At 45.4% G+C, this 25,820-nt stretch overlaps 1 pseudogene; it reads right to left on the bottom strand.

The window, feature by feature from the left end:
• Window positions 1–1,893: 1,893 nt before the first annotated feature.
• The window catches only part of LOC141075646 (uncharacterized), a 60,322-nt pseudogene continuing 36,395 nt past the window's right edge, over window positions 1,894–25,820 (bottom strand).

Raw genomic sequence — 25,820 nt, 5'->3', positions numbered from 1 at the left:
TAGTCTTCATCACTAGTGCACAAATCAAGAAGCAGGAGAACGTGGTGAACCCCACAATGTCCACATACCAAAGAGGCAGACACAGACAAGACCGATCTATAGAGAGGATTACATTACCCAGAGGCGCTCTTTTAAGCACGTTTCACTTGTAATGCTTCCTCAGAAAGTGGTTTCTACAAGAGAAACGCGTGTAATGTGCAGTTTGCCCCGTTCTGCTGCTTCTGGATTTATGCACCAGCAATGAAGACTCTATGTGAAGCCGTGACCGTGTCATGCCCATAATGCCACACATGCCCTATGGAATCGGCTTTATAACATTCATTGTTTGTACTATTTTTTTAATGTTTCCATGAGCACTGTCACTTTATGAGTCTACAATGTAATATTTATTCATGTGTGGATTGTAAACCCGTTCTATATATTCTTTGTATCTGGGTTTATTGTGAATTGCTATTGACCATTCGGCGGAGACCTTACACCTGAGATATGTAATGATATAGGGTGATAAGCGATATAATTGTTATACTTCTTCCATATGTGCTTTCCACTTACAATTATATATATGAGTAGTATCCAGAAGGAAAAAAGTCGCACTCTACGGGAAATCGTTGAAGTATTTATTGACACTGAATTACATGTCACGTCGGGGATGTGAAGGAGAGTGTGTCAAATGGCTGACTACGGCCGTTTCACGCTACTCGAGCGCTTCCACCCGTGGACCCGTGGATGCGCTCGAGTAGCGTGAAACGGCCGTAGTCAGCCATTTGACACACTCTCCTTCACATCCCCGACGTGACATGTAATTCAGTGTCAATAAATACTTCAACGATTTCCCGTAGAGTGCGACTTTTTTCCTTCTGGATACTACTACTGCATTTGAAGTCAGGCACCCGGGAATCCTGGATGTGAGCTCTCCGCCTGCTGCCAGCCACTGCTCCTATCAAGGTAATAGCGGTGCCGCCCGCTCTCTATTATTGACAATTATATATATGTAAAGGATTTTTCTAAACTATATTTTGGGACAGATTTAGATACGTTTTATATACATACCTGATGATTTTTCTCTGCATAATCTCTTCTTTTTACATTTTTATGTGTTTTGTTGAAATAAAGATATATTTCACACTGAAATGTTATTTATGGGAGTAACGTTTGTAGGCCATGTTGTTGATTTCTACTTCTGAATATATGGAGGACCTCATTTGGGCTTTTTATATATATATGGTTAGACAAACGAACTACATATAGTGTTAAAAGGTGTATACATGATAACCTCATACTGCAGGGAAGACATGTATTCTAGAATACTAAAGAAAGTGACAATACAAAATGACAATATTTAGGAGTATTTCACCAAACCCCATTACAGTCCATAAATCCCCATGTCCCTTTTATCTAATGTCATTACTCACATAACTCTTCACATATTGACTACTGTATTGTCCTCATCACAGACACTACTTACTACCATATGACACCATTATTTACTCTCACAATGCCCTGCAGCTCCTCCTATTAACCCTTGTGTATGCCAACCATACCTGCTAATGGCTCTGACTCTGATGTCATTTTATGGCTAAATTCTGGCTAGAGCTCCCATAAGGTCATCTCATTAGCTGCAAAGTTAGTTAGCAAAAGATTTTCCATGATGGCAGCTCAGTCTGACATGGCTGTTCAATATATTTAGTACTGATCCTTCTCGTACAAAGAGTGTTTTTATTGTAACATGGCCAAACATGAGGAATGGGTTGTCCTAGTAGTGGTCAACCCCTTTAAGAAGATACAATTTTGAGTTAAAATATTTCCAACATTTTGAACATGAAAAAAGCTTCTCCCCGTATGACTTCCCTGATGTTTATTAACAGTTGATTCCAGTAGAAAACATTTCCCACATTAAGAACATGAAAAAGGTTTCTCCCCTGTGTGAGTTTTTTGGTGACTAAGAAGAGATGATTTCATCACAAAACATTTCCCACATTCTGAACAGGAAAAAGGCTTCTCCCCTGTGTGAGTTCTCTGGTGAGTAACAAAATGTGACTTATCTGCAAAACATTTCCCACATTCTGAACAGGAAAAAGGCTTCTCCCCTGTGTGAGTTCTCTGGTGCTTAACCAAATCTGATTTCTGGATAAAACATTTCCCACATTCTGAACAGGAAAAAGGCTTCTCACCTGTGTGAGTTATTTGGTGCCTAACCAAATCTGATTTCCGGATAAAACATGTCCAACATTCTGAACATGAAAAAGGCTTCTCCCCTGTGTGAGTTCTCTGGTGCTTAACCAAATCTGATTTCTGGATAAAACATTTCCCACATCCTGAACAGGAATAAGGCTTCTCACCTGTGTGAGTTATTTGGTGCCTAACCAAATCTGATTTCCGGATAAAACATGTCCAACATTCTGAACATGAAAAAGGCTTCTCCCCTGTGTGACTTCTCTGGTGCTTAACCAAATCTGATTTCTGGATAAAACATTTCCCACATTCTGAACAGGAAAAAGGCTTCTCACCTGTGTGAGTTATTTGGTGCCTAACCAAATCTGATTTCTGGATAAAACATTTCCCACATTCTAAACATGAAAAAGGCTTCTCCCCTGTGTGAATTTTTAGATGTATATCAAGATTACATTTTTGTATAAAACATTTCCCACATTCTGAACATGAAAAAGGCGTCTCCCCTGTGTGAGTTCTATGGTGGTTAACAAAATGTGATTTCCGTTTAAAACATTTCCCACATTCTGAACAGTAAAAAGGCTTCTCCCCTGTGTGAGTTCTTTGGTGCCTAACCAAATTTGCTTTCTGGCTAAACCATTTCCCACATTCTGAACATGAATATGGCTTCTCCCCTGTGTGAATTCTCTCATGTGTAACAAAATGTGAATTCTGAGTAAAACATTTTCCACATTCTGAACAAGAAAATCTATTCTCTGTTATGTGAATTTTTTCATGTTTACGAAAAGTCTTTTCAAGAAAGCTATTTCCATATTCTGAATCTGAAAATGGCTCCTTTCCTTTAGAATCAATTAGTTTTTTAATGCTTATATTGTGACATTGATTTTCCTTAGTAGTTGGTAATAAACCAAAAGATGGGACCTGTTTCATAGGATCAGATGACAGATCTTTGCTGTGAAGGGATGATGGAATATCTGGAGTAATGGCATTAACTTCAATTGGATTCTGTGAGATCTCAAGATCATCAGATTTAAAAATTGAAGATGTCAGCGTTCCCTCTGATCTCCTGGTACAGTCATCTGCTAAGATAAAACCAATTAATAATTTTGAATAAAATATCCTCAAATGTTATACTTTTGGACATTTCTACTTAAGCTGTCCATAAAAAACACAAACTTTTTAAAAATATTGAATTATTCTCCAATACAATGAGAGTTCACAGTCTAATCGAAAGCCTCATAGCATGAACCAGTGCATCATGGTGTTCAATGGTTTGTTCATTCTGCTTCCCAAACATGGAATAAAAAGCCACCAAACAATGTTATATAGGTAAAAATTATACCAATAAAACTTCTACTCATCTCACGGAAACACAAGACACCACTAAGGTCCATCATCTGTCAGAGGAAAACCAAAAGGTTTCCACAATATTTGTGGCTCAAAAGCTCTTGAAAAGCAACATGGCTTCCATAAACCAATCCAGCAATATCCGCTCTCTAAAGTCAAATATCCACTCTCTTCTGAGCCTTGTAGTGCACCCAAACCATATTTCGCATCCATATATTTGGCAATACTATAGTGAGAAGAACCCACTTAATTTACGGTGTTTGTCTCCTCGAGCACAATCTGGGCATTATGTGTTGGATAATAAAATTGCAAATGTGCAATTTTCATGTTGCAACATCCAGTGCGAGCTAATTTCCATAAAGTGTCAGTACTCCCATAGAATAATTCACTGAGGGTTATAATTTCCATAATGGAGCCACTTTATGGGGATTTCTACTGCTTTAGTTTCCTGTAATTGTGTTATATTAGGGCATCTGCAGATGGTGTGTCCCCTCTCCACTGGAATCTGCTCCTGCGATGTTTGATTCCATCACCAAGCAGCGCCTTATTTATTGTGCAGGCGTTGCTGGTAATAGAAGAGACGTCGAAACCAGAAGCTCTGGGTGGCGCTGGCTCTGTCCAGCCACTAAGATTAGGGTGCCTGAAACCAGTAGTTTCATCCAGCCTGGCAGTATGGGTTTGTGTGCTGTCCAGCAATCTGGTAGCAATCTGCTACCTGCTTAAGCCAATTAGAAAGCACCAAACCCTACTAAAGCTTGAAGCCTATTCCCGGAATCTGCCAGATACCGCCTTGTTCTCCTCTGGTTCAGTCCTCTGTGCTCAGCTGGTGTATTTGTTTCCTGGTGTAATCCCAGCCCGCTTACTGACTACACTTGAGTCTTCTGATTTTGTATTTTCTCTGCCCTCCTGGTTATGGCCAACTACCTGACTATTCTTCTTGCCATCTCACTCCACAGAATAGCAGGTAACACAATGGCCCAGATCCATGTAATGGTGTTAGATGAGCAAGGCAATCACTGGGATCTGGAAAATAGAGTAGATAGAGCCAAGCCTTCTCATGGTGGCCATCTTTTGATCTGCCGGGTGATCACTAACAGTGCTCCCAATACATTTTGTCTGCAAACTATTCCATCAAGGTCTGTGTACGAATAGCTAAATGGCGCTCCTTCCTTTCTTAACCCTACCATGTGCCCAGAGAGTAGTGTACAACCAAATATAGAGTATTGTTGGATTGAAGAGACATTGGTAAATAATTTGTAAGGTCCATTTGTTTCCTATTATCCTGGTGAACACTCTCTGGGTAATTAGAGTATGGGGCTCGGTGGCTCTTGGCAATCTAAACTATCGTAAGGGCCAATATTTTCCATCAGATGAGTTTTAAGAAGAAATATTAGATATTCATAGAGAACTTTTTATAATAGTGCAGAGCTGATGTGTCTTAAATTTAGATCTCAGGCATTAGGCAGAGGTAATGGAGACCTTATTTTAAAGGCTACCAGGTAGTTGCAGACTCACATAAGTGAGGCAGGTCGATCCCACCATCATCACTCTACCATACAAAATGAACCTGTACAAAAAGAACTAGAAAAAAAAACATGTTACCGTATTTTTTGGACTATAAGACTTTCCTGATTATAAGACGCACCCCAAATTTTGAGGAGAAAAATAGGAATTTTTTTTTTTTAATAACATGGCACTTCTTATAATCCATGCGTCTTATTGCTGTGATGAAGTGGGGTCATAGTGTCGCTGCTGGAGGAGGCAGTAGTGGGGTGCTGCTGCTGCTGGCGCTGCCCGGGGTTGCCACCGTTGCTGCTGTCTGGGGTGTCCGCCGCTGTGGGGGGACTCTGTCAACATTTTATGAAATGCCAGAGCCCCCCCGCATGTCCTGTGCGGTGGACTCTGTAAACATGGCTGCCGGGGGGGGCGGCGCATGCGCTGATGCCGATTTCGGTATCAAGATCACAGGATATGAAATTTCAGCCCTGAAATTAGATCTCAGGACTCTATGAAGCCAATAGCATCATTACCCTCCGCTTTCTCTTACAGGCCCATCATAATATTTTTCTTCAAGTGATCTTCTAACTTGTCAGCACATTCTACGTACGCTGTCATTTGGCTTTATAGTTTACAGATCTGGGCAGGTAACGTCAGCATTTTAAAGTAGATGGATCCTCCAGGTTATAAGTTCTATAGAAAAGGGCTTTCAATGCCCAAAGTCATTTGAACAGTTTTGGGTGGAGGAGAATGTTGTGGTCTAGAGGCAAAATGGTGATCATGGTAATATGGCCGGACTACACCACCGATAAAGCAGCCACAGCCGGTGACTGAGAGGAATCTGTGACTTCTCTGCATTCAGTGGTTACTACTCACCTGGGTAGTCATATGTGGGAATCTCCTCTTTACACTGCTCATCATCTCTCACATATGTCTCTGTAGTATTAATATGGGTCAGATCTTCACCCTGAAACAAATATTGGAAAAGTCACAGACAGATGGAGAAGTCCCATCTATGATCAGCTCTAATCCTGCCATCTCCACCATTCTCATTACACAAGTTGTTGGAATATGTTTGGTACAAAAACTCAATCCTGTCTATGAGTGTTTAGTTGCTAAATTTGTAAACTATTTGTAAAGCTTAAAAAAAAACTCCCAGAGGCTCAAACAGGAAGAGCGTGTGACTGTATTTCCTGTTTTCCTGCTGTGTCTGTGTATGAGAGAAGCAGCCTGCTGTAGATGCTGCACAGATAGAGACACACAAATGATTTATTCCTGATCTATTAAGCTTACAAGAGACAAAAAAACTGACTGGCACATCCAAACTAATGTGAATAGGTACATACCAAGAGTAGCTACCCCCATATACAATATACAAAGAATGGTTGCACTCTATCATGCTAAGTCATGTCAATCAGATTTGAGGCCGCCTTGACGTTGGCTGGTGGGCAGATAATATTTGGCCAAATTTTATGCTAAGAGTCTCATATATTTTTTCAATAATTCTAAAGCTGTATTGCAATTCTAATTACATATATTCCACATTGACATGCCTTAGCATGATAGAGTGCAATCATCCTTTGTATAATATATATGATCTATTAAGCTTATCATACAGTTAGGTCCATACATATTTGGACAGAGACAACATTTTTCTAATTTTGGTTCTAGACATTACCACAATGAATTTTAAACAAAACAATTCAGATGCAGTTGAAGTTCAGACTTTCAGCTTTCATTTGAGGGTATCCACATTAAAACTCGATGAAGGGTTTAGGAGTTTCAGCTTCCAAATGCAAGCACCACACCTCAAATCAACTCTTTATCTGCTTAATTGAGAATGAAATAATGAAGGGATTGCCCACACCTGTCCATGAAATAGCCTTGGAGTCAATTGTCCAATTACTTTTGGTCCCTTTAAAAACAGGGTGGCACATGTTAAGGAGCTGAAACTCCTAAACCCTTCATCCAATTTTAATGTGGATACCCTCAAATGAAAGCTGAAAATCTGAACTTCAACTGCATCTGAATTGTTTTGTTTAAAATTCATTGTGGTAATGTCTAGAACCAAAATTAGAAAAATGTTGCCTAACTGTATATTGCTCTTGATTGTTCCTGAAAAAACAAGTTCTGTTGTCACATGCTTGGATAGAATCGTGAGTAATCCACCAACAGGTTATGGGCCCAGAGTAACACAGCAACTATAGCCTAAAGCAAAAGCATCACAGAGCAATAGAGATGTCCACTAGCAGCAATCCTGTCAAGTTCTCAGTGCCAAGCCTCAATAACCAGAACTACCAGTCCTGGAAATTCAAGGGAAAGATGCTGTTAATAAGAGAAGATAGGTAGAAATACACTAAGGATCAAGTGCCTCATCCATTATCAGATGATTGGCTAGAGAAGGATCAGAAAGCACAAAGCACAATCTCCCTCAGTGTAGATGATAATCAGATTGTGCATATATGCAAGTGTGCAACTGCAAAAGAGATGTGGGATGAGTTACAGAAAGTGCATGAAAGATTAAATCTCAGCAATAAGCTTTATCTCATGAGAAAGCTGTATCAGTTTAAGCTAAGTGATGGACGTAATATGCAGGATTATATAAGAAAAACCCTATAGATTGTGGAGCATCTCAGGGGTTTTGGAGAAGAAATTAAAGATTTTCATGCTGCTGCATTTCTATTAAGTGGTCTTCCAGTGAGTTTTGACAGACTTGTGACTGCACTAGATGCACGGCCAGATGATGAGCTGACACTAGAGTACGTTAAAGGCAAACTTGTGGATGAATTCAAGAGAAAAACGCAGCATGTAAGCAGCAGTAATGAATCCAGAGCAGAAACAGCATTAAAGACACAGGATTTCCCTAAATATAAGAGCAATCTAAGAGAAACTCGTGAATGTTTTGTCTGTAAAAAGCCCGACCCCTAGAGTTGAGCGAAACGGGTCGAAAAAATTCAAAAGTCGCCGACTTTTGGCAAAGTCGGGTTTCATGAAACGAAACCCGACCCTAGGATTATGTCGGCCACGAGGTCGGCGACTTACGCGCCAAAGTCGCGTTTCAAAAGTTTGTTTTGCGCTCTTTTTCAGTCAATCAGGATCCACGGACACTGTGGGCAACGTGATGACATAGGCACGGGTCACCACCATCTTTCAGAAGGGCAAGCAAGTGATTGGCTTGCTTTGGTGGGCGTCACAGGGGGTATAAAAGGGCGTGCACGCCGACCGCCATCTTACTTCTGCCGATCTTAGTATAGGGAGAGGTTGCTGCTGATTCTGTAGGGAGAGCGTTAGGCAGGGAAGAAGACAAAAAAACTGCTTCTGCTGCTAGCGATTTGGCCTGCACAACACACAAGTCACTGTGTGTGCAGTGCAAGGGGAGGCTATATTGTGGTGTATCAGTGGTGTTGGTTGTTGGGCTGCCTTTTAAGGCTTCCTGACACGCTGGCATTGCTGTTTACCCACTGCTCCGCAAACTGCTTTTTTAAAAGCAATCCAATCTCCCTTATCCTCTCGTCACTTTGGTCACAGGCAGCTGTGCCATCGAGCGTGTCACATAGCGCTCAGATATCAGTGGGCCGCACACAATCCACAAGTGTCCAGTGTCCAAAAGTGTACGCAGAGATTCAAAATCTCCATTATCCTCTCGTCACTTTGGTCACAGGCAGCTGTGCCATCGAGCGTGTCACATAGCGCTCAGATATCAGTGGGCCGCACACAATCCACAAGTGTCCAGTGTCCAAAAGTGTACGCAGAGATTCAAAATCTCCATTATCCTCTCGTCACTTTGGTCACAGGCAGCTGTGCCATCGAGCGTGTCACATAGCGCTCAGATATCAGTGGGCCGCACACAATCCACAAGTGTCCAGTGTGCAAAAGTGTACGCAGAGATTCAAAATCTCCATTATCCTGTCGTCACTTTGGTCACAGGCAGCTGTGCCATCGAGCGTGTCACATAGCGCTCAGATATCAGTGGGCCGCACACAATCCACAAGTGTCCAGTGTCCACAAGTGTACGCAGAGATTCAAAATCTCCATTATCCTGTCGTCACTTTGGTCACAGGCAGCTGTGCCATCGAGCGTGTCACATAGCGCTCAGATATCAGTGGGCCGCACACAATCCACAAGTGTCCACTGTCCACAAGTGTACGCAGAGATTCAAAATCTCCATTATCCTCTCGTCACTTTGGTCACAGGCAGCTGTGCCATCGAGCGTGTCACATAGTGCTCAGATATCAGTGGGCCGCACACAATCCACAAGTGTCCACTGTCCACAAGTGTACGCAGAGATTCAAAATCTCCATTATCCTCTCGTCACTTTGGTCACAGGCAGCTGTGCCATCGAGCGTGTCACATAGCGCTCAGATATCAGTGGGCCGCACACAATCCACAAGTGTCCAGTGTCCAAAAGTGTACGCAGAGATTCAAAATCTCCATTATCCTCTCGTCACTTTGGTCACAGGCAGCTGTGCCATCGAGCGTGTCACATAGCGCTCAGATATCAGTGGGCCGCACACAATCCACAAGTGTCCACTGTCCACAAGTGTACGCAGAGATTCAAAATCTCCATTATCCTCTCGTCACTTTGGTCACAGGCAGCTGTGCCATCGAGCGTGTCACATAGCGCTCAGATATCAGTGGGCCGCACACAATCCACAAGTGTCCACTGTCCACAAGTGTATGCAGAAATTCTAAAACTCCCCTGTCCTATAGACACCTTGTACCTTGTTTTACATTACTATATAGTTTGTTGGATTTTGTCTACATTTCTACCAAAAATGAGGAAGGCTGGTGGAAGAGGCCGTGGAATTGGGCGGGGGTTGGCAGCTGGTAATGATGGTGTTGGTGGTGGATCTGATGGTAGTGGCAAGAGCAAAATAGGACCGAATGCAGGAGGTGCTGACCCTGCTTCATCGTCTGGCTACATAAGGCTTCGAACGCTTAGTTTTCTAGGAGTTGGCAAACCGCTTTTAAAGGCAGAGCATCAGGAAAAAGTTTTGTCTTACATTGCTGACTCAGCCTCCAGCTCTATCGCCTCCTCTTCTTCAGTTGTAAAAAGTAAAAGCACTGAGTCGTCATTGGAGGCTCATGTTCATGAACCACACCTTTCCTTGTGTCCTTCACCCCAACCAAGATTGAAGGATGACGCAGGCCATACTACTGATTACTCCATGGAGCTGTTTTCACATACCATGCCTGGATTATCAAGTCAAATGGTGAATTACCCAGGCCAAGATGAATCTGACATGGAGTGCACTGATGCACAGCCGCTGATGGATGATTCTGCTGGTACATTCACTCAGAGCACTACATTGTCCTCGCAGTGTACAGAGCCAGATTTTGACCCTGATGAGACTCAGGTGCCCCTTCCCGCACACTATACCACCATACACGGTGACACAGAGAAAGGTGCACATGACATAGAAGAGGAGGTGATGGATGACCCAGTTGTTGACCCAGATTGGCATCCATTGGGGGAAGAGGGTGCTGCTTACAATAGCTCAGATGAGGAGCATCCACAGCAGACATCGACATCGCAACAGCTGTTATCTGGCAGGCCCGGAGCACTCCAAAGACAGGTTCCAAACATCAAAAGAGTTGCTGGACAGCTTGTCCAGAGGGTCAAAAGATCACAGCGTGTTAGGCCGCAAAATGTCTGCCAAAGTAGGAAGAGTGCAGTGTGGCAGTTTTTTGAACAAAATCCTCATGATCAGGCCAAGGTTATCTGTAAGAAGTGCGCAAAGACCTTTAGCCGAGGGAAAAATCTGAAAAATTTGAATACCAGTTGCATGCTTAGACATTTAACCAGCATGCACTTGCAAGCGTGGACACAACACCAAACCTCAAGTGCCACATGTGCAACTGATCACAACGAAGGTAGTCAGCAACGCTACATTGTTTCCCCCACTGTAAGCCCACCGGTTAGCACAGCAGCAAATGTTGAAGTGTCGTTGCAAGGCCACAGCAGTCAGGGAATCCCACTGTTATAACAACGAAAGACTGATTCTAGGCCATCAGAAAGAACAACAACTCCATCACCATCATCAACCCTCTCTCAGTCCGCCCTGTTCACCGCTACTTCCACCATATGCAGCTCTCAAGTCCAGCTCACCCTCCCAGACACTATGAGTAGGTCAAGAAAGTACTCAGTCTCTCATCCGCGTACACTGGGTTTGAACGCCCACATTGCCAAACTAATCTCGTTTGAGATGATGCCCTTTCGGTTGGTGGAAAGCACAGCTTTCCGCGAACTCATGGCCTATGCAGTACCACGCTATGACCTACCCAGTCACCACTTCTTCTCTCGCAAAGCCATCCCAGCCCTCCACCATCATGTGAAAGACCGCATTGTCCATGCACTCAAGCAGTCAGTGAGCGGAAAGGTGCACCTCACAACTGATGCATGGTCCAGTCGGCATGGCCAGGGCCGTTACGTGTCCATCACTGCGCACTGGGTTAATGTGGTGGATGCAGGGTCCACAGGGGACAGCGGTGGTGGGACAGTGCTGCCTAGCCCACGGTATAGGAAACAGTTGGCTGTAGGCGTTCGACCCTCCTCCTCCTCCTCCTCCTCCAGAAGCGACAGCTCGTCCACAGAGCGCTGTCGTACGAGCACTCCATCTGCAGCTGCCACTGTTGCACACGATGTGTCCCCCTATCGAGCAGCTAGTGGAAAGCGTCAGCAGGCTGTGTTGCAGATGATGTGTTTGGGCGACAGACACACCGCAGAGGTGCTGGCCGAGTACTTGAAGCGACAAACTGAGTCATGGCTGGGCAGTGTACATCTTGAGGCAGGCAAGGTAGTTAGTGATAACGGCCGTAATTTTGTGGCAGCCATAGCCCTTTCAAAACTCAGCCACATACCTTGCTTGGCTCACACCTTGAACCTGGTGGTGCAGTGCTTCCTCAAAAATTATCCGGAGTTAACAGCCCTGCTCCAGAAGGTGCGAAGACTGTGCGCGCACATCCGCCGGTCGCCTGTACACTCCGTTCGTATGCAGAAGCTGCAGCGATTGCTCCACCTTCCCAACCACCGCCTCATTATCGACATTGCAACAAGGTGGAACTCCACCCTGCACATGGTGGAGCGGCTGTGCGAGCAGAGGCAGGCCATAATGCATTTGTGGGAGGATACACGGCCAGGCACTTTGAGAGCAGACATGGAGTTGACAGGCGTGCAGTGGTCGAAGCTGAAAGACCTTTGTAAAGTCCTTCAGTGTTTTGAGGAATGCACACGGCTGGTAAGCGCAGACGACGCCATCCTAAGCATGAGCATCCCACTTATGCGTCTGCTTATGCAAACTTTGACGCACCTTAAGGAGCAGGCGTCTGCAGCCAATGTTGATGAGGAGGAAGAGGAGGAGGGAATCCTTGATGACATTCAGCCATTGTCTGCTCAGGGACCTCTCCTGGACGAGGTGGAGGAAGAAGAGGAGGAGGAGGAGGAGGATGATGGGGATGATTACTTAGGGGAGGAGGATGCATCTCGTGGGGCAAGTGAAAATGTTGGCGTGGCAAGGTCTGGTACAGGGTTTGTGCGTGACTGGAGGGATGTGGATTTGCCAGAAAGTGCTCCTCCACCCAGCACTCGCAGTGCATCATTGACACTGGGAACATTGGCCCACATGTCAGATTATGCCTTGCGGATCCTAAAAAGGGACCCCCGCATTGCCAAAATGATGAACGATGACGACTACTGGTTGGCCAGCATCCTGGATCCACGCTATAAAGGCAAATTACAAAACATCATGCCACAGGAGAACCTTGACCTAATATTGGCTAATAAACAAGCAACTCTGGTAAATCGGTTGCTTGAGGCATTCCCAGCACACAGCAGCGGTGATGGTTCTCACACGAGCCGTACGGGCCGGGGGCAGCTTGGCAGAGGTGTTCGTGGTGCACACAGCAGAAGTGGCGTTGGAGACAGGGGTTTCATGACAATGTTGTGGACTGATTTTTCAAATACCGCTCACACAACTGGTAATACTGCATCGATGGAAAGTGACAGGAGACAGCAGTTGTCAACTATGGTTACAAACTACTTTTCCTCCCATATCGATGTTCTCCCACACAGGTCATTCCCCTTTGATTATTGGGCCGCTAAACTGGACACCTGGCCTGAATTGGCACAATATGCCTTACAGGAGCTCGCTTGCCCAGCTGCAAGTGTGCTATCGGAAAGAGTCTTCAGTGCAGCTGGATCAATCCTGACAGAAAAAAGGACCCGTCTGTCAACCCAAAATGTGGATGATCTAACCTTCATTAAAATGAACCACGCATGGGTTTCCAAGGATTTTGTCCCACCTTCCCCTGATGACACATAGGGTGACAGAAAAATGGCTTGCTTTGGTCCACCTCTTCCTGGTACTTCACCTATTTCGCCTTTTGCATCAGTTGAATGTCCAACATCAACATATGCCACTTTCTAAAACTCCCTAACTGTGCTGCCTCCCCCCCATGGCCGGGGTCACCACCTAGCGCACGACACCGGGCGAGTGCCGTTGCCCTGGACAGGTGGGTAGGCCGACTCTTGGGCGCGGGCACTGGCACAGGGTCCCTCATAGTGCAATCAAGTGTCTCTGACGGTGGTGGTGCACACCCGCCGTCAGACACACCGCTGTACTATGAGGGGCCCAGTGCCAGTACCGACGCCCACGAGTGGGCCCCCCTTGCTTGGCCAGGGCCCCAGCATTTGCAATCTTTACCTCTCCCTGCTCCTCCGCTGTGTAATCTGGGCCGTCAAATCCATACTGTGCCTGACACCGTCTGAGCCTGCCTCCTGAGACATATATTTTGAATGTGTACGCTATCCATACATGTTATCCAGGGATACGGTACCCTTTCTAACCTTTGTGCAATGACGTGCAATCCATACTGGGCCTAACACCGTCTGAGCCTGCCTCATGCTGTATAGACATATATTTTGAATGTGTACGCTATCCATACATGTTATCCGGGGATACGGTACCCTTTCTAACCTTTGTGCAATGACGTGCAATCCATACTGGGCCTAACACCGTCTGAGCCTGCCTCATGCTGTATAGACATATATTTTGAATGTGTACGCTATCCATACATGTTATCCGGGGATACGGTACCCCTTCTAACCTTTGTGCAATGACGTGCAATCCATACTGGGCCTAACACCGTCTGAGCCTGCCTCATGCTGTATAGACATATATTTTGAATGTGTACGCTATCCATACATGTTATCCGGGGATACGGTACCCCTTCTAACCTTTGTGCAATGACGTGCAATCCATACTGGGCCTAACACCGTCTGAGCCTGCCTCAGGCTGTATAGACATATATTTTGAATGTGTACGCTATCCATACATGTTATCCGGGGATACGGTACCCTTTCTAACCTTTGTGCAATGACGTGCAATCCATACTGGGCCTAACACCGTCTGAGCCTGCCTCATGCTGTATAGACATATATTTTGAATGTGTACGCTATCCATACATGTTATCCGGGGATACGGTACCCCTTCTAACCTTTGTGCAATGACGTGCAATCCATACTGGGCCTAACACCTTCTGAGCCTGCCTCATGCTGTATAGACATATATTTTGAATGTGTACGCTATCCATACATGTTATCCGGGGATACGGTACCCTTTCTAACCTTTGTGCAATGACGTGCAATCCATACTGGGCCTAACACCGTCTGAGCCTGCCTCATGCTGTATAGACATATATTTTGAATGTGTACGCTATCCATACATGTTATCCGGGGATACGGTACCTCTTCTAACCTTTGTGCAATGACGTGCAATCCATACTGGGCCTAACACCGTCTGAGCCTGCCTCATGCTGTATAGACATATATTTTGAATGTGTACGCTATCCATACATGTTATCCGGGGATACGGTACCCCTTCTAACCTTTGTGAAATGACGTGCAATCCATACTGGGCCTAACACCGTCTGAGCCTGCCTCATGCTGTATAGACATATATTTTGAATGTGTACTCTATCCATACATGTTATCCGGGGATACGGTACCCCTTCTAACCTTTGTGCAATGACGTGCAATCCATACTGGTCCTAACACCGTCTGAGCCTGCCTCATGCTGTATAGACATATATTTTGAATGTGTACGCTATCCATACATGTTATCCGGGGATACGGTACCCCTTCTAACCTTTGTGCAATGACGTGCAATCCATACTGGGCCTAACACCGTCTGAGTCTGCCTCATGCTGTATAGACATATATTTTGAATGTGTACGCTATCCATACATGTTATCCAGGGATAGGGTACCCTTTCTAACCTTTGTGCAATCACGTGCAATCCATACTGGGCCTAACACCGTCTGAGCCTGCCTCATGCTGTATAGACATATATTTTGAATGTGTACGCTATCCATACATGTTATCCGGGGATACGGTACCCCTTCTAACCTTTGTGCAATGACGTGCAATCCATACTGGGCCTAACACCGTCTGAGCCTGCCTCATGCTGTATAGACATATATTTTGAATGTGTACGCTATCCATACATGTTATCCGGGGATACGGTACCCCTTCTAACCTTTGTGCAATGACGTGCAATCCATACTGTGCCTAACACCGTCTGAGCCTGCCTCATGCTGTATAGACATATATTTTGAATGTGTACGCTATCCATACATGTTATCCGGGGATACGGTACCCCTTCTAACCTTTGTGCAATGACGTGCAATCCATACTGGGCCTAACACCGTCTGAGCCTGCCTCATGCTGTATAGACATATATTTTGAATGTGTACGCTATCCATACATGTTATCCGGGGATACGGTACCCTTTCTAACCTTTGTGCAATGACGTGCAATCCATACTGGGCCTAACACCGTCTGAGCCTGCCTCATGCTGTATAGACATATATTTTGAATGTGTACGCTATCCATACATGTTATCCGGGGATACGGTACCCCTTCTAACCTTTGTGCAATGACGTGCAATCCATACTGGGCCTAACACCATCTGAGCCTGCCTCATGCTGTAGACATATATTTTGAATGTGTACGCTATCCATACATGTTATCCAGGGATACGGTACCCTTTCTAACCTTTGTGCAATCACGTGCAATCCATACTGGGCGTGAGAACGGCTGGCGAGCTGTTAAGCAAGCTACAGCACCTGTCCAGACAAGTACAGGGATTCCCTAGCGAGGAGACTTATTTGATTGTTTTCTATGTTGGGACAGCAATTTTTGGGGAGCACTATACTCTGGAGAATGATAGATGGGGCCCACCATACACTGGAACATTCCAAAGGTGTTCCCCTTATGTTGTGAGGTCAAGAAACTTTTCAAAGTGCTTTATGATCCATGTAGTGCTGGACATGTGTTTATTTGACCACAACATTTTATTGGGTCCTGGTGTCTCAATTTAGTGTTATTGATTAACGAGAAGAGAGAGAGGCCAAAAAAAAAAAAAAGTTCTAAGTCTTATCCTCCTATATATTCAGACATAGCTTGGGGATAGCATTTATGCAGGGGGCATTTATGCACACTTTATCCAAGTACAGTTTATCAAAGTACTGGCAGTTATAACATGGCAGTTAGACAGGGCAGGAGACAGGTAAGACATTTATATACATCTACTCCCTGTACATTTGGAGTACAACAAATATATACCATATGCATTTGTGTAATTTTAATCCTGGCCGCTGCATTCACACAAATCCACCGCCCTGGCATTAACTCTCTACACTCCATCCACATTGGCCCCTCGCTTCTTTCCTCTCCTATGTATAGCACTCATGCTCTTTTCACATTGTTAAATTGCACAGATCCAGTCAGTCCCACCATTCAACATCAGAGACGCTCTCACAAATCACTTAACCATCTGCTCACTCTTTCTATCCTCCTTCTCCTAGTCGCAGGAGACATTGCTCCCAACCCTGGTCCCCCATGTTATAGAGAGTCAAACCCCCCGACTGCTACACTTAGAAACCCCTCTAATCTTATTAATATTCCCTGCATGCCATCTGTCTCTCTTAATTGTGCACTTTGGAATTCTCGCTCAGTGTGTAACAAACTCTCCTTCATTCATGACTTTTTCCTTTCTAATTCTCTTAACCTCCTGGCTCTTACTGAAACCTGGATCCAGCAGTCAGACACTACCGCTGCTGCTGCTCTTTCATATGGGGGGCTTCACTTCTCTCATACCCCAAGATCAGACAGTAGAGCTGGTGGAGGCGTTGGTCTGCTCCTATCACCAAAATGTACCTTTCAGGTTATCCCTCAAGTACCCTCACTTGTCTTCCCTTCTTTTGAGGTCCATGCCGTCAGACTCTACACCCCCTTCTCCATGCGAGTGGCGGTGGTGTATCGTCCTCCCGGCCCCTCCCATCAGTTCCTGGATCATTTTGCCACTTGGCTTCCACATTTTCTCTCCTGTGACATCCCTACCCTCATCATGGGAGATTTCAACATCCCCATTGCTCTTCCCCTCTCACCATCTGCTACTCCTCGTTTGGCCTTTCGCAGCTTACTAATTCTCCAACGCATGAAGACGGAAACTCCCTCGACTTGGTCTTCTCTCGGCTTTGTGCAGTGGATTATTTTGCAAACTCCCCTCTCCCGCTCTCTGACCACAATCTTCTTTCATTCTCTATCAAGAACTGCCAGGCTGCTCAGGTCACCCCCACTGTCCAGACTTATAGAAACATACAGGCCATTAACACCCAGAAACTTATGAAGAACTTGCAGTCTTCATTGGCCCCTATCTCCTCCCTCTCATGTCCTGATTCTGCATTGAAGCATTACAATGAAACACTTCAAACTGCCCTGGATGAATTTGCACCCCCTATAAATAGAACACCACAACGCAGACGGCGACAACCCTGGCACACGGTGCAAACACGTTTCCTGCAGCGGTGCTCCAGGTGCGCCGAACGTCTGTGGAGAAAATCCAATCTACCCGAAGATTTCATCCATTTTAAGTTTATGCTTAGAACATACAACACTGCCCTTCACCTCTCAAAACAAACCTATTTCAACACCCTCATCACCTCACTGTCCAATAACCCGAAACATCTCTTTGACACTTTTCATTCTCTACTCAATCCAAGAGTACAGACCCCAACCACGGAGCTCCGAGCTGACGATCTGGCCAATTACTTCAAAGAAAAAATTGACCAGATCCGACAGGAAATTATCTCCCAATCACCTCATACCATGCACTGTCCTCCCTCCCCCACTGCATCTAACTCACTCTCTGATTTTGAACCAGTCACAGAAGAAGAAGTAAGCAGGCTCTTTGCATCTTCTCGCCCAACTACTTGCACCAGTGACCCATTTCCGTCACAGCTCCTCCAGTCCCTTTCCCCTGCTGTCACCCCTCACCTAACTAAAATATTTAACCTCTCTCTCTCTTCTGGTATTTTTCCCTCCTCATTTAAGCATGCCATCATACATCCACTACTTAAAAAACCATCCCTCGACCAAAACTGTGCCGCTAACTATAGACCTGTCTCTAATCTTCCCTTCATCTCTAAACTCCTGGAACGCCTGGTCCACTCCCGTCTTATCCGCTATCTCTCAGAAAACTCTCTTCTCGACCCTCTCCAATCCGGTTTCCGCTCTTTACACTCCACTGAAACTGCCCTCACTAAAGTCTCTAATGATCTGCTAACAGCTAAATCAAATGGTCACTACTCCATGCTAATTCTCTTGGATCTCTCTGCAGCATTCGACACTGTGGATCATCAGCTCCTCCTCACTATGCTCCGTTCCATTGGCCTCAAGGATACCGTTCTCTCCTGGTTCTCCTCCTATCTCTCCGACCGCTCCTTTACTGTATCTTTTGCCAGTTCCTCCTCCTCTCATCTTCCCCTTACTGTTGGGGTCCCCCAAGGATCGGTTCTAGGCCCCCTCCTCTTCTCCTTGTACACTGCCCCTATTGGTCAAACAATCAGTAGATTTGGTTTCCAGTACCATCTCTATGCTGATGACACCCAATTATACGCTTCTTCTCCTGACATCACGCCAGCCTTTCTAGAAAACATCGGCGATTGTCTAAACGCTGTGTCTAATATCATGTCCTCACTATATCTGAAACTGAACCTGTCAAAGACTGAACTCCTGGTGTTTCCTCCCTCTACTAATGTACCTATACCCGACATTGCCATTTCTGTGTGTGGTTCCACTATTACTCCCCAGCAACAGGCCCGCTGTCTTGGGGTCATACTTGATTCCGAGCTTTCCTTTGCCCCCCACATTCGATCACTGGCTCGCTCTTGTCATCTGCACCTCAAAAACATTTCTAGAATTCGACCTTTTCTTACCTTTGACTCTGCAAAAACTCTTACTGTTTCTCTTATTCATTCTCGTCTCGACTATTGTAACTCTCTTCTAATCGGTCTCCCTCTTACCAAACTCTCCCCTCTCCAATCTGTCTTGAATGCTGCAGCCAGGATCATATTCCTCACCAATCGTTACACCGATGCCTCTACCTTGTGCCAGTCATTACACTGGCTACCCATCCACTCCAGAATTCAGTATAAACTTATTACCCTCACTCACAAAGCCCTCCATGGCTCAGCACCGCCCTACATCTCCTCCCTTGTTTCAGTATACCACCCTACCCGCGCCCTCCGTTCTGCTGATGACCTGAGGTTAGCATCCTCAATAGTCAGAACCTCCCACTCCCGTCTCCAAGACTTTACACGTGCCGCGCCAATTCTTTGGAATGCACTTCCCAGGTCAATACGATTAGTCCCCAATCCCCACAATTTTAAGCGTGTCCTGAAAACGCATTTATTCAGACTGGCCTATCGCCTCAACACATTAACCTAATCTATCCCTGTGTGGCAGAGCCAAAAGTCTTACCATAACCAGGTTCCCCGCATCATTCTCCCACATGCTTTATGCATCCATTAGCCCTTTGTGTCCGTACTGTCACACACCTAACATTATGGCTGGTCCATACAATCAGGGCAACTGTTACCACCCACCTTTCGTGTCTACCTCTTTCCTCATAGACTGTAAGCTTGCGAGCAGGGCCCTCTTTCCTCTTGGTATTTGCTATAATCTACTGTATGTGATTATTGTTATGCTGTAATGTCTATTGTCTGTACAAATCCCCACTGAAATGTAAAGTGCTGCGGAATATGTCGGCGCTATAAAAATAAAATGTATTATTATTATTATAAAGGTGGACATCAGACACTGGAGCAGCATTTACAGGGCCCATTATACACTAGAGCATTAGAAATGGGGCCCATTATGTTTGGAGCATTATTTGGGCCCATAAGACAGTGGAGCTTCATCCATGGGGACCAACATATACTGTAGCATTATGTGGAGCTCATCATATACTGTTTCAAACATTATATGGGACCAATGATTTTGTATGGAGAAATAGATGGGCCTCGTCATGAGATGTAAAAAGTGAGGTATTTTTCATTGTACTATACCGCTATTTCTCTGCCGTATCGGAGCATGATGAGTTGTGGTATGTGTTAAAGGGGCGCTCTTTCGCCCAGGGCACATGAAAACCTGCAGCCAGCCCTCCCCCCCCACAAATTTTGCCAAATAACCCCCATTTTTCAGTGCGTAACTTGTATTATGAAGTTAATTAAGGTTGACAAGCTTAAGTAAGAAGAATTGATGCTTTTGGCATTCAAATGGGCACTGTAGGTGTGTTTCCTGTCCTCCTCTCACTGCCGACTTTTATTCCCCATTGACTTACATTGGGTTTCGTGTTTCGGGACGACCCCGACTTTTCCCTATAATCGGACGATCTTGCTCGACCCGACTTTTGGAAAAGTCGGGTTTCACGAAACGAAACGCGACCCTAAAAAACCAAAAGTCGCTCAACTCTACCGACCACCTTAAAGTAGACTGCAGAATTTGGAAAGTAAGAATGAGCCAGCTTAAAAAGCAGAACAGTCAACAAAGGGTTAAAACAGCTGTAAAGGAAGATTCTGCATGTCCTGAAGCTGCATTTAATGCCAGAACAAGCCCATCTGCAAAGTCTATATGGTGCATAGATTCTGGTGCAAGCAGCAATATGACAAATAATAAGGATTTCTTCACTGACCTTAATGAAAGCTAATCAGAAAAGGTCATCTTAGCGAATGGTCACTATATGACTTCAGAAGGAATAGGATTCGGCTACCTCCACTGTCCAGTTTCCTCAGCACAAAGCAGAAAGATCCCAATAAAGGTGTAATGCTGCTGCAGAGCAGTAGCGTGCAACCTCCACCAGGGGGTGCAGCTGAGGGAAAAAAGGATGCACTCACAGCAGCCAGGTCGGTAATGGACAGGGAATGCAATACCAGAGGAAACAGCAATTCATGTGGTCAGATCCAAGCCAGAGAAGTCAGAGCTGGTCAGGAGCAGAGATGCCAGAAACATGAGACAGTCAAACAGGTCAGAGATCAAGCCGGGTCAAATACCAAAGGGTCACAGCACGGGGAGCAAACACTAGAACTATAACTGACACTTCCTGCAGGCAGCAGCAGACTGAAATAGCCAAACAGATCCCAAAACGAGGCAGAGAAAGTTAATCCTCGCATGACCAGGCCGGGGAGAGAATAACAAGAAACAAACCCTGACCTGGATCATGACAAAAGGATGTTCTCTATGTTCCCATCCTTGAAAGCAATCTTCTGTCAGTAAAGAAGCTCACACAAAACAGGAATGTAGTTACTTTTAGAGATAACAGCTGCATCACCTAAAAGAAGGGTCACAGTAGGAAAACTCCAACATGAATTTTATCAGCTAAAATGCAAAGAATGAGTGTACAGTGCTAGACAAGATTTGCATAAGAACTGTATCCATGTACGGCACAGATGTCTTAGGCACAGATACCCAGATGCAGTAAGGAAGCTAGCTCATCTTGCAAATGGTATTGAAATCAACCAGTGCAGTCAAATGATGACATGCACTAGCTGTCTTAAAGGGAAAATGTCCAGAAAATCCTTTCCTAAAATAAGCACCACTAGATCTGCAGAGCCTCTAGATCTGATACATACAGATGTATGTGCTCCAATGAGTGTTCAAACTCCTAGCAAAATGAGAAATTTTCTCACATTTATTGATGACTACTCCAGATATACAGTCGCCTACCTGCTTCACAGTAAGGATGAAGTTCCACAGAAACTTGAAGAATATCTTGCTGTAGTGTAACAAATTTGGAAGAATGCCAAAAGCCCTGTGTGCAGATAATGGAACTGAATATACAAGTGGTGAGGTGCAAACCATTTTGAAAAAGGATGGAATTGTGTTCCAGACTACCATTCCATACAACCCAGAACAAAATGGCATATCCCTGGTATGCAATGCTTACCCTACTTTTTGTATCCATAATGTACTTCATTCCTCTTGTGTCTTCCATGCATATCTCTGAGTGGGCAGTCTGTTATGAATGGGTCACCGAGGAGGATAACAGGACCAGGCTAAGCCACCAGAAAACCAGAGAGGTTGGTAACTAAGCGGATTGCAGACCCCTGATCCTATCCACACAACTAGCAGTAGCCGTGGGGCATACCTACGAAGCCCTAGATGCCTCGGCACAGCTGGAGAGCTAACTAAGCCTAAAGCAAGAAAGGTAAAATCTAAACTGCCCCGGAGCAGACACCAAAGGAATAGACTGCCCCCAAACATATATTGTCGGTGAGACAAGATGAAAACACAAACACAGGCAGGAAAATAGGCTGAGCAAACTGATTAGACAGGACAGGAAAGGAAAGACACTGTTTGCAATCACGCAAAAACCCTGAAAAATTCAACACGTCTGATGCACAAAAACACTGAAGTCACACGGCTTCGCCCCCACTATATCAGCACTCTGGTATATACTGAAAGCAAAGCAAAAAGAGACCAATACAACAGGGGACAGAACAAACTGACACAAGCAGTAACATATGGGCGGTGATCCAGCACAGCCCCAGCAGGAGCAAGCTGACCCGCACAAAGCAGAGACAGACAAAACCAGATCAAATGCAAAAAGATTAGTAAATGAACCACTTAGCTGAACCATGCAGAAACAGAGCAAGAGACGTCAGACATCAGACCTTAGAAGGGACAGGAAGAAAATCACCAGCAGGGATTGAAGGAAGTCAACTGTATTAAATACACCAGTCAGAAATCCCAGATCTCCAGTCGTCATCATTATCAGGTGGCAAGCCTCTGTCAATCTGACCGCTCCACTACCTCCATTAACCACCAGAGGGAGCCCAGAAAGAGAACTTGCAACACCTTTGCTAATCTGACAAGCTCCACTACCTTCAGTAACCACCAGAGGGAGCCCAGGAAGAGAATTCACAACAGCAGTCCCACCCCCCTTTTTATCACCTTTGGTTAACTCTGAACATGTGGTCTGCCCACACACGCCCACATCCCCTCTCACAACTGATCCCTCTCAGCCACAGATACATTCAGGGCCATGTGTCTGACGTAGTCCGAGCAGGCTTATTTCAAATTCCATATTTCAAATTACAGATTTCTAATTATACTACTCTGAATTAGACTAGAATTGGACTGGAATTTGACTTTAAGGTAATGTAATAGATAACCACTACAATGTTTTGGTTTCTTTCCACTTTCACCCCCATACTACTCTATTTTTTTCTAACTCCTGTAATCCCCCCACCTAGTAAGGAACTAGTCATTTCCCCCTCCATCCTCCCCAGCCATCTCACCTCGTCCTCAGAACTGTTCCTCCACATACAATCCTTTTTTCTACAGACATACACGGCAACATCATGTCCTATCCTGCTCCCATATTCTAACGCTCTGTCTGTTACTCCTCACTGCTGGTGACGTATCCCCAAATCCTGGCCCTCCTAAACACTTCCCCACACTCACTTCTAACACCCTACCATGATCTACCTATCTGGACCTGACCTCACCTCCTTGCTGACCAAAATCCCACAATGTCTTTCTGCTATTTCAGCTTTCTACTCTGCTCGCTTTCTAAAACTGAACATGGACAAAACAGAATTCATAATCTTTCCCCCATCTCACTCTACCCCTCCACCAGACCTATCCATCAATGTCAATGGCTGCTCACTTTCGACAGTCCCGCATGCTCGGTGCCTCTGGGTGATTCTTGACTCTACCCTCTCTTTCAAGCCACATATCCTTGCCTCCTCCTGCCGTCTCAAACTCAAAAATATTTCCCGAATCCGTGCATTCCTTGACCATGAAACCACAAAAACACTAGTGCACACCCTTAGCATCTCCCGCCTCGACTACTGCAACCTCCAACTCTCTGGCCTCCCCTCTGGCACCACTCCAATCCATCCTATACTCTGCTTCCCGACTAATCTACCTGTCTCCCCGTTATTCCCCAGCCTCTCCTCTCTACCAAGTCCTTCATTGGCTTCCTATCATCCACAGGCTCCAGTTCAAAACCCTAACTATGACATACAAAGCCATCCACAACCTGTCTCCTCCATACATCTGTGACATGGTCTCCCGGTACTTACCCACATGCAACCTTCGATCCTCTCAAGATCTCCTTCTCTACTCCCCTCTTATCTCTTCTTCCCACAACCGCGTACAAGACTTCTCCCGTGCTTCCCCCATACTCTGGAACCCTCTACTCCAACACATCAGACTCTCGCCTACCATGGAAACCTTCAAAAAGAACCTGAAGACTCACCACTTCCAACAAGCCTACAACCTGCAGTGATCTTCAGTCTACTGAACCGCCGCACGACCAGCTCTACCCTCTCCTAGTGTATCCTCACCCATCCCCTGTAAACTGTCAGCCCTTGCGGGCAGGATCCTCTCTCCTTCTGTACTTGTGTGTGTCTTGTATTGCTAATGTTTATTGTACTTGTCTATATTTGCCCCTTTTCACATATAAAGTGCCATGGAATAAATGGCGCTCTAAAAATGTATAATAATAATAATAACTGCAGAGAGAAAGAACCATACTCTCTGTGAAAGTGGAAGAAGTATGCTGTTTGATGCGAGTCTACCTAAAATGTATTGTGTAAAAGCCATCATGACAGCTTGCCATCTTTAAAACAGAGTGCCAGGTAAAGCCACAAATAAAACTCCATATGAGCTGTGGAACTGTGAGAAGCCTAAGGCCTCTTTCACACATCCGGTTTTCAGCATCAGGCGCGATGCGGCGAAAAGTGTAAAAACCGGATCCGGCGCCGGTTGCCACCGGATCCGTTTTTTCCCCCATTCAGTTTCATTATTGCCGCATCGTGCCGGATACCTATGCGGCGTATCCGGTTTTTGCCTGATCCGGCAAAAACAGCCTGTCCGGCGTCTGGAAAAAACGTTCCATGTAACGTTTTTTTGCAGCGCCGGACCGGCTTTTTCCACAGCGCATGCCCGGACTCTGTGAATGTTAACCCCACAAGTGCCCGGCGAGAGAGAGAGAGATCTCTCTCGCCGGGCACTTGTGGGGTTAACACTCACAGTGTCTGGGTGAGAGAGAGAGATCTCTCTGTGGGGTTAACCCCACAAGTGCCCGGCAAGAGAGAGAGATTCTCTTGCCTGGACACTAAGTGTTAACCCCCATGTCTCTCTCTCTCCACCCCCCTCTCCTCCCCTCCCCTATCCTCTCCTCCCCTCACCTCCCTTTCAGCAGCTGTCTCATTGGCTGCCTCTGTCCACCTCGTCCTGCGGCTCCTTTAATAATGTCCGAGCCGTATCGTCTCGCCGCACACACATCCGGTGTCACGGCTGCAGGCCGGATCCGGCGGCCCAGCTTTTCGCCGCACGCCGCCGGACCCCACACACCGGATGTGTGAAAGTAGCCTTACCTGAAGCACCTCAGGATATTTGGAAGCAAAACATTTGTGTATGTTTCCAAAGAAAAACTTTCCAAGTGGGAAGCACACAC

Source organism: Dendrobates tinctorius, unplaced genomic scaffold (assembly GCF_039654945.1).
Source record: "Dendrobates tinctorius isolate UK_male_01 unplaced genomic scaffold, ASM3965494v1 ptg000366l, whole genome shotgun sequence".
NCBI classification, from domain to species: domain Eukaryota; kingdom Metazoa; phylum Chordata; class Amphibia; order Anura; family Dendrobatidae; genus Dendrobates; species Dendrobates tinctorius.
Note: the sequence above shows the minus strand (reverse complement) of the source record. Positions and strands in the feature narration are given on the sequence as shown.